Source organism: Acanthopagrus latus, chromosome 19, assembly GCF_904848185.1.
Source record: "Acanthopagrus latus isolate v.2019 chromosome 19, fAcaLat1.1, whole genome shotgun sequence".
In the NCBI taxonomy this organism is placed as follows: Eukaryota; Metazoa; Chordata; class Actinopteri; order Spariformes; family Sparidae; genus Acanthopagrus; species Acanthopagrus latus.
Genome location: NC_051057.1, coordinates 780,931 through 791,366, shown reverse-complemented (window position 1 = coordinate 791,366; position 10,436 = coordinate 780,931). Strand labels below are relative to the sequence as shown.

The 10,436-nt window shown below is 40.5% G+C and overlaps 1 protein-coding gene and 1 long non-coding RNA gene across 5 annotated transcripts in view; both read right to left on the bottom strand.

The window, feature by feature from the left end:
* The window catches only part of LOC119008790, a 3,244-nt gene extending 2,054 nt beyond the window's left edge, over nt 1-1,190 (bottom strand). Inside the window, exon 1 of one of the 4 annotated variants that reach the window (XR_005071538.1) lies at nt 857-1,190. This is a non-coding gene — a long non-coding RNA (uncharacterized LOC119008790). The other 3 variants (XR_005071537.1, XR_005071536.1, XR_005071535.1) reach the window with 3 other exon arrangements.
* Nucleotides 1-10,436, bottom strand: part of plppr5b (phospholipid phosphatase related 5b) — a 213,505-nt gene that overhangs the window by 160,836 nt on the left and 42,233 nt on the right. The gene's annotated exons all lie outside the window — the stretch shown is intronic.

Genomic DNA, 10,436 nt, shown 5'->3' with positions numbered 1-10,436 from the left:
AATTCCTCACTTCACATTAGATTTAGTAAGTGAGCAATACATATTGTGTCCATGCCTTCATATAACTAACGTTAATCGTAGCACAGAAGACAGGTAACCCCTGTCTCAGGCTCCAAAACAAAGTAATGATTGCTTGACTGCAGATAAAGTTTTGGTACTGTCAGATCGGGTCTCTCGTACCAGCAGCTAACACTACACACGTAGTTACATGTATATCAACACAAAATAAGTCGTTCAACTGCCATGGTGCTGCTGGGCATCTAACACACTGTCCTTTAGCCTTTAGCACAACATGCAAATTGACGTAACGTAGCTCACTGGCCGTGAATAACAGAGCATTTCATACTGTCCTCACTGCGTGTTCACGGCGGAACATTAGCTCTCCGTCCGCGAACAACTGAGACAATTTCACACTGACTGATCGGCTGTGAGCATGTGGAGGAGACAGTTTCCCATGCGTGTTCATGTCGGAACATTAACAGTGACCACTGACAAGTTGCTCGCGGACGATGAGCTAGCTAGCGCTACTCGGCTGTGAACATGACGATGGCTAGCTACCATGTTCACAGCCGAGTAGCGCTAGCTAGCTCGTCGTCCGCGGACAACTTCTCAGGGTTCACCGGCCGGTTAGAAGCGATCAAATCTCAATATCCCAATTCAGTTTCTCGGTTCACTGTCATGAGTGCTGATATGACAAATTAAGGTTTGGCAACATTAACATTACCGTGAATCCTAAGACCAGTGAGCACACTGTTGTAACGTTAGCTCAGCCTCATATTTACATCACCGGTTAGCGTTAGCTCATGTGCTAAACAGCCAAAGTAACACAAACAACACTGTTTTTAAAAATACTTACAGTTTCTTCTTCTGTGGCGTTGACACGGACAGTGGGTATTGATCTATCTTTGAGGAACAATCTCGTTGCCAGTCCAGCCTGATACTGTAGGAGTAATATGGGAGGAGATATCCAGCGTGAGGGCTGGTGCATTCAAATCACCCGCACTCTTACGTAAGTGTGCGGGTGAAATCCAAATGGCTCTCTTAGAGACACATTTCCTGACTCCGCCTGTTTACAAAACATTGACGTAGAGGTCCTAAATCACTCTTAAGGGGTCGGGAGGCACTCCGGATATGCAATTATACATAGTAAAGCAAGGAAAAAGTGGGTTTTGCATGATATGTCCCCTTTAAAAGACACTTGTATGGTATCAATCATTCTGAATGCAAAATGAAAGGCCTATGTGCACAATATGGATTTTTTTTAGCCAATGCAATAACAGATACCATTCTGATACCTAAATGACAAAATGGGTCGCAACATACATTCAGGACATTGTGGTTTTAGTTTAAATCGCTTCCAGACATACACTTTACTGCCTTAGTAAGTTAACCCTTTAGGTGTCGGGTTTCATTTTTAAAAACAATTTATAAATTTTGACATCTAAATTTCAGAAGGATCTGGCTTGAAAGTGGTTTGAGATAGAGTTTGAGACCCTAACCCCTAAAGTATAAATGAGACAAATATTTAGAATGACCAAAAGTTTATCTAGGGAGTAAATTTGTCCATCTTATTTACATATTATGATGTCATATGGCGTCGGCCATATTGGATTATGTCATTTCCATGAAATAACTGATATTTTGAAAGAGATTTGAACTTATTTCATCAGATTCATCCCTTCCATCCATTTGTTGTGTGCACAGGGAAAAAGTAAATTGTAATCCAACATTTTTTTTTTTTACCCACCACCACCACTATTGGAGAACACTTTTTCCTTCTTGTTTTCTCTTCTATTATTATTATTATTATTATTATTGTTATTATTATTATTATTGTTGTTATTGTTATTATTATTGTTGTTGTTGTTGTTGTTATTGCTATTATCATCATTATAATATGATAATAAAAATTACAGTAGGTGTCTTTTAGCTGCAGAGGCCTTATCTGTGCCCATCTATACAGATAAATGTTTATAGTACTTGTAGAGTGTAAAGCCTCTCATTGCAAGGCAAATTCCAGAAATCATCAGTCAGAAAGAGGGACAAAAAAATCTATAGACCTTGAATCATTGCTAAGCTCTCACCACGATATCCAATTTGCTCATCAAAGGGCTTTATCCATTCCTGATATACTGTACTTCATCTCTCGTGCTTCATGAACACTGCCTCGTTGCATAGCTACACTGCTGCCACGGATGGAGGCTAAGTGACCGTCGCAGTAGAAAGAGTGAACACTAACGTTAGTCCCAGCGCCACTATTCTCACCACCCCCACTACTTCTACCACATCCATTCGCTCCCCTACTGATACTACGAGTGCGTGTATCATTTCCACTCCCACCTATGTTGGGCAAAGGGTCGTGTGGTTGTGCTTGTGCGCTTTCCTCACTCTGTGCAGCACCGCCCTTGCTATGCAAAGAAGCACCACGACTAATCAAGCTCACTAATCGGCCGACCGTCAAGTTAGATTTTCCCCTTCAGAATCAGCAAATAAGAGCTAAATCACTTCCCTACGTGTCAACTTTTTGCTTGCCATTGTCATGTATTTGTCTCAGTAACTTCTAAATCCAGCAATACCGCTTCAGCAGAATAGCTTCGTGGCACACTGTCTCGGTCTCTCACCTCACAGTTTGCATGGGACTTCCTCGGACATTTTGCATTTAAGCATGAAGTATTTCAGAGCTAAGGTCTAAGTGCGGGATGTCTGCCATCTAGTGGTGGGGAGTATGAATGGCATGTAACACTCTATTCAGAGAAAACTGCTGTTTTGTTCAGTACCGCAGGGTGTCGCAAATGTGCGACTCTGGCACCTAAAAGGTTAAATTAACTCACCATTTACTATTGATTTCACACTGAACACAACCAGTGGCCTCCTGGCTGAAAGTCCTGTGCTTGTTTTACCTCCTCTTTATGTGGATTTCTTCCACTCTTTATACTAATTTCCCTGAATTTCTCCTTTGCTGCTGTAATTACTATGGCCACTAGAGGCCACCACCTATCAAAAAATGTAAATATGGGCCGTAATAAGCTGTTTAAATAGTCAATCAATATGGTAATTTTCCTGGTGAGGATGGGCTGGATAAATAGCTGGTGATATAAAGTCCCTAATATCAGGCTCACAGTTTATTTAATTTCAGTGATGTGCATAACATTCCGTACCTGAGCGTTTCAGATGGGAGTAAACCAAGAGCATTATCTTTACATCCTGTGGGCTCCTACAATGACAATCAATTCCTGTATCATTTAGAATTTTCCCTCATTCAATAAGGTATATTTTGTGTGTGCTCCTGCTACTTACACATCTTAATTCTGTCATACCACTTTGCACATTTCCACCTCCCGATATGCTGGAATAGTGATATGATGGCGTATCACAAATATGTAAAATATTCACCACTCACTCTGTAGTGATTTATATATTTTTAATTTCCTTTGTTTCTTTGCTTTCTATTGCTGCAGCGACCCCATTTCCCACATGGATCATTGAAGCCTCATCTTATTTAATACTGCACACTCTGTCTTTTTCTCCAACACTGGAAACACATTTATCTGGTGCACTGATACTCAGAAATCCATAAGTGAATGCTGTCAGAGGAGACAGAGAGATGGATGGTGGCATAGAGGCAGACAGATATGGAAATTCAAAGGGTGTGTGGAGTCAGGTAGGTACACGCTGACAGTTCTGAGTAATGGCTGCCATTACAGTGTCACTCCCCACTTTAATACTAACTAGGCCAAATCTATATGCTGATTGTTTCATGCTCAAACACACCAGAGAAACATCTAATGATTTATATTTTACCTCATGGTAATGTCATCAGAAAGTGGTTAATTAGTGTATACATTAGCTTTTCAGGAAATTACTATGATACCTTACAAGGAAATATTTTCAGGACGTTCTAATTATTGCTTTTGATGGGCATTCAAGCTGACACGGGGTCTGAGTGATGGTGAGTGATGAGTGACAGATGAATATTTCAGATTCAATGTGCAAACATGACAATATGCTGACTGTAGCTGTGTCCCAATTTAGGGTCTGCACTATCCAAGGACCCGCCATTCGTGGTCTCCTGAAGGAGAGTCCTTCGGAGAGGCCTGCAGGCGGCATCAACCGTTGTTAAATGGGATGGTCTAGCCTTCAGAGCATTTCCTGGTTTTTGTTACCGGATGTTCCCGCCCCTACTCATACGTCACTATTTATGCAGTTCAGATCAGTGAAAGTGTCGAGAAGAGTAAAGCTTGACTGTCAGATATGTTTGAGCTACAGTAATTCCTGATTTCCTTTTTAATCCTCCTGCTTGTGGAGGAAGAGGAAAAGCGGCTGGTTTATCTCGGGTTGAGAGGACCGTGGAGAGGTAAACCTGTTACTGAACCCACAGTAAGGTTATCATTATTAGATAGCAGTTCGGGGTAAGTTCGGGGTAATTAATTAACATACTGATACATTACATTAATTGTGAATGAGAAACTTGAAACTTGGCCTAATGTCTGGAAATGATGTGCATCAACTTTTATTAAAATATGACCCCAGTCAGCCAGATGGTGGTGCTGTAAGTAAAGATTTTTGGGAAGGCCAGAACCTGGTAGGTACGTTCACAACAGGAATGGGAATCTGCCGACCAAAGCATGTTGAGCTCAAGCTATAGGGGGGCACTATAAATGCTACACATGCGTATCTCAAAGACCATTGAACGGAATTTCACCAAATTTGGTTTGCATGCTCTAGGGGCAAGTATTAATTTATATCTTGAGTGCCATGCTGAGAGGGGAAAGTGGGCGTGGCCTATTTGTGATTAACCATCATTGTTTGCGTTTTATTAATTTATGGCGAGCTGGACAGACCCAGAGACACGAAACTTGGTACGGTGAGTATAAATGACGTCCAAATGCTGCTCCAAAAATTTGATCCCAATCCGTCAGATGGGGGCACTATAACATAAGGTGTAAACTTCAAAAGACTCTTCCCGCCAAGCCATGAGTGCTATTGACTTGAAATTTTTCACACATGTCCTCCTGATAGTCCTCTACAAAAAAGCCTCATGCACAATGAAAGCTGCTCTTACAGATTTTTTGCTAATTTGCACAACATTAAAAACAGTGAAATTAATAGAGTCAATCCTTCAAAAGTTCTATCAATACCACAATTGATAATTTTGATAATTTGCAGGTCTCCCAAAAATCTTGACCATGGAACTGTGATTACTTAAACATGTCCTCCTCCATCCTCCCTCCTCATCATTGCCATCGTCCTCCTCCTGGTCACTTGGCCCTGGTGTGTCTTCAGGAATGGAGGCAGTTAGGAGAGAGAGGCACTGGAAGGCCTCTGTCCTAACACCTCATCCATGAAGACAATCCTAAGGCAGTGGAAATCAATCACGACAGCAATTTTCATCAAATTATGTATTAACTTGCATGGGTAAACCAAATATAATTTAGTTTCCACATCATCATTAAAACCTGCACCTACTTTGTACTTGTTCTTTAAATGGTACTACTTGTTTCTGGCCTGCTGGGCTCAACCTTCCCCTGCAGGACCATTGTTTCCACAACTCTTCTGAACACAGAGAGAAGCAAAAGGTAAACACAACATCATATTAACACAGGGATGCAAAGATGTGTGACATCTGGAAAGACACATGGGCTATTTATTATTTATTTAGTATTGCCATACTTCCATCCAGCCGCGGCGGAATGTTTCACCCTGTGAATAAAATTTAATCCTGACTTCTGAGAGTGATGAAGTTGCTCCCTAAAACACAATGAAATGTAAAAGATGTTTTGTGTTATGTCGACAGACAAAGGGGTTCTAATACAGCAAAAAAATTTAATCATCATAAGGATAATCCTAAACTTAGCTCTTTGTTCAATTCAAACGTTTAACTAGACTTTACAGCTTTACAGTCTGGAAATAAAGCAGGGATTACAGCCTGATCTAAATCTGTTCATTTTGGTCCATTTAAGTACATGAGGTAAAAATAGTTTATAAAATCTCCACAGTCACAATAAGATATACATCTACTTACTTACTACTTACTTCCAAAGGCATCAAGCTGAGCATTACCAACATATTTTAACTGAAATGTTGAGGTTTTAATGTCCCTTTAAGTTTAACATATCTGGCGTTGGATGTTCAAACAAGTAAACACCGAGTATATACCAACCCAATACTTACAGTTAAATGCGAGATCTGCGCCACTTGAGGTTATTTCTTTCTTTCTTCTCTTTGGGCACACATTGAATCTTGGGATATGTGAAGCCATGAAGGGTAGCAGTGGTGCAGCCTCCAAAAACAGGTAAAGCAGGGCGCATTTGTGCAGTGAATTTGGAGGAACCTTTTAATTGGGACAGCCTTTGCGCTGCGTTGAGACGTAAATGCACTTCAAATGCGCACTCCAAAGAGTGCAGACCCTGAATTGGGACACAGCATGTGTGTGCAGAGGCCTGTAGGGTCAATGAAGCAACATGTCTGGAAACAACACTTTTAGCACAGAGATGATTGGAGCTTAGACTATGTGAAGAATGATGTTTCTGTCAAAAGACACAGAGAGGACAAAATTGTTCTGCTTTTTAGGAAAAATCAGAATATTGTCATATGTGTGGAAATCGTACATAATGGTAATCATGCTGTGCATTTCATATGCTTCCACTACAATTCATTGTTGCCAGAACATTTGGGTCAAATTTGTCATTTCTTTGCCTGCAAAAAACACAGGTGCTCCTGGAGCTGTGGCAACAGTGAGCATGTGACATTTATGATTTCACGCATGAGCTATTATATTGTATACTATATGTATTAAAAAAAGATAAATTCACACATGCTGTGTTGGTACTAGTGCAACTGAAAAAGCTAATGACACTGGTAATAATTTTCTGTCCTGATTTATGGATAAACTAAACGAGCAGAGATCCTTCATACACAGATGCATTTTTTTTGCACATATGCAGTGTATGCTCATTGCTCCACACACATACACATACAAACAAATGTACGCACGTGTGGACACACACACACACACACGATCATTCATGCAGAAAAGGGGATTCCAAATCCAGCCAATCAGAGAGCAGTTCTTGTAAGCAGTGGTGAGTGTATGAACATAGTTGAGCCCTCTGTGGAGATGCAGGTCCATCTGTCACTGTCCCATTCAGCCTATGAGGAGTCCTACAGTCACTGCTCTACTGCTGCGGCTCACACTCAGACAATGACAAATTGCAATCTGCAGCACACTTTTGGCATATTTATTTAATGCACACTTTTCAGTGAAGAATATTCACTGATAAAATGATCAGCTAACTGAAAAATCTGATTACTCAATTTCAGGATTTGAGACCTCCTAGCTAAGCTCATCTCAGTCATATCACAATAACTTGACATGACTAGTTCAATAGTCTTGTCCCAGCAGATTCAGTATTTGGATTTTAAAGAAGATTAGTCAGGTTTAATAACATTGGAATCCCCCTTTAAATAGGCTTCATAAATGAGACCTGCCTGGTTGAGTTAAAAGTTAAAAATCTGAATTAAATCAATGTCTGAATCAAGCAGAAACCATATTAAATTTGATGTATTAGAACAAAATAACAATGATGGAACATGAAGAATCAAAAGTTTTGATAATCCACTTGCATCTTCTGCAGGATCCTGCAGGAAAAAGCAGCGGAGGAAATATTTAGCTTTGAAGCCAAGATTTCAGAGCCAGATGTCTCACATCATGGCCATTAAATAAAACCAAAATTATCTGCATAGAAAGATACCACTAGAGGGAAATCAGATGTAGAAAAAATCTAGATTGTCATGTGGCTGAACTGACCCTTCCAATTAGGGTTTTTTTTCTGATTCTGATACCAGTATCAGAAATGCTGCAGATGCTGCAGAATATGCAGTTATCGGTATCAGCGAGTGTTAAAATAATTCTTCGATAATTTATAACTGGAGGAAGGAGATCAGAGTCGGCTCAAAGTTCAAACAAGGTTTAATCTTGTACAAGAGGAGCAATTACACAGCAACATCGCAGGTCTGTTACAAAGTGAAGGCTCAATTTCTAAGGAGGAAAGCTTGGTATCTGCTAATTTATGCCCTCCTGCACTTAAAGAAAGAATTCACAGGGAGGTGAGAAAAACATTCAGGGGTAATTCGATACCTTATGTGGGTATAGAAACAAGCCAAAAAGGCACGTGAACACATAGGGCCCAAGGAGTGCTTGAGCCCCTGTCCTTTTGTCTCATATTAAAAAGTACCCTTTTTGTGTGTTTAATGAATAAATAAATTCCTGTTGTGCAAATGGATGTCAAAAAAATGGTGGTATAAAAATGCCACGGTAATCTAACGTACAAATTTCCTTTTAATATGGTGTTGTGTGTGTTGAGTAAGGGTGTCCCGATTTCAATTTTTAAATCACAAACTTTGAATTAAAAAAATGGAATTGTCGATGCTGCCACGCCCCCATGTCATGTCCAGTCGGCTTGCCAAGCGGAAAAAAAACACACATGTTGAAGTGCTGCGAGTCAACCTCCTCTAACTTAGCTACTAGTTAAGTCGGTAGCTATTAGCTGCAGCCATCCAAATGATAGCATGGGGTTACACCATTCCCGTTCAGCTCCCGGGGGGTCTTCGGGAAGCACATGGGAGATGATTTCTTGCAGGGCCAAAGTTTTTGTTTACCTTCGGGTGAACCCCCTTTCACACACTAAGCTGGTCGGGAAATAATACCAGGGAGCTTTACTGGATCTGGCCGTCGCCTATATTCACAGCCAAACTGCAGCCTTTATTTTGCTGTCATTACTACTGCTACTCGTGCTACTCCTTTCGTGTTTCCTTCCTCTCCCAGTCGTTCACTGTCCGCACCTACGTACGCGCCCTCATTCTCACTCACCCACTCACACCTTACGCACCTTACGCACACACACCTCAGGCACCACCCACCTCCTGAAAGGGGCCACACCACTCTTAAAACAATGGCAACTGCAGATGCAGGAGACCTATCGACAGAACTGGAACCCCTTTCTCTTTCACTGAAGTCACTGGTGTGGAAGCGAGTTATGTTGACAATGTTTGCGTTGTCGACAAAAAAAGCCACAGTTTGCAAACTCTGCAGTAACTAGATGGCAGATATAAGATATAAGTTATCATTACATTGTGTTGTTAATCAATGTTTTAAGTTTAACAATGTACATTGTGAACAAAGGTCAGATATTATATCCCATAAAAGTCTAGTCTAAAAATGGCATAGCAACCTGTGCTTTAAAAAAAACATAAAAATTGACAATCGAGTCAAACCGTGACCTTAGAATCGAAAATTTAATCGAATCGAGGATTTGGAGAATCGTGACCTCTAGTGTCACTTCCGCTGCGGCTCTGCTCTGTGTCTCACACAGGGGCGAGAGAGAGAGAGAGAGAGAGAGAGAGAGAGAGAGAGAGAGAGAGAGAGAGAGAGAGAGAGAGAAGCTGCTGCTTCATCGAGAACTACTCCACGCACATGTGAGATGTGGGTGAGGGTTAGGGTTAGGGTTAGGGGGCTAACAGGTCACCTTCCACTTATTCAGTGTGCTTAAATATGAGTCATATTTCAGAAAAGCGCCCATTTGTGCTTGTTTAAGATAACCGCTTGTTAATGAGAGTTAAGAATAAACTAATAATCGGACAGCTGTCTGTCTGACTAAGACCAGAAAGACAGCACACATCACACCATTTTTAAAGTCTCTGCACTGGCTACCTGTCTGCTTCAGGAACGATTTTAAGATCATTTTATTATTTTTACAGCTCTTAACGGCCATGGGCCAACTCATTTATCAGATTTGTTTTTATTGTATGAACCCTCCAGAACCCTTAGGTCCTCTGGTCACAGCCTTTCAAGTATTACAAAAGTGAGAACAAAATCTCACGGTGAGGCCGCCTTTCGCTACCACAGTCCACGTTTGTGGAACAGCCTCCCAGAGGACTTGAGGGGACTGGAGAATGTTGATACTTTAGGCTGGCTTTTAGCTGAATTCTATTTATTTATTGGTTCTTATTCTTCTTAAACCTGTTTTTATTCTATTTATCTATTCGCTCACCACTCATCTGTTTACTTTAATTATTCTGTTTTATCTTGTTTTACTTTATTCACGATTTACTTATTTATATTATTGATTTCATAGCAGTTTTAGACTTTTATCCTCCTTTAGTATTTTATTAGTCTTAGTTTTAGTGTTTTTAATATTTCATCTTATTTCACTGCCTCTAGTGTCTCCTCAGTGAAATACATCAATGATAGCATTTCCTCAGTTCCGCAGTACCTGTTAGCGCCCTTTATTTATTACCATTCATTAATTTATTATTACCCACTCTTTTATTTCACGTGTGTGTGTGTGTGTGGGAGTGTTTGTGTGTGTGTATGTATGGGGGGAGTGCTCTATAAATAAAGTCTGATTGAATGAATGATTGATTGATTGATTGATTGA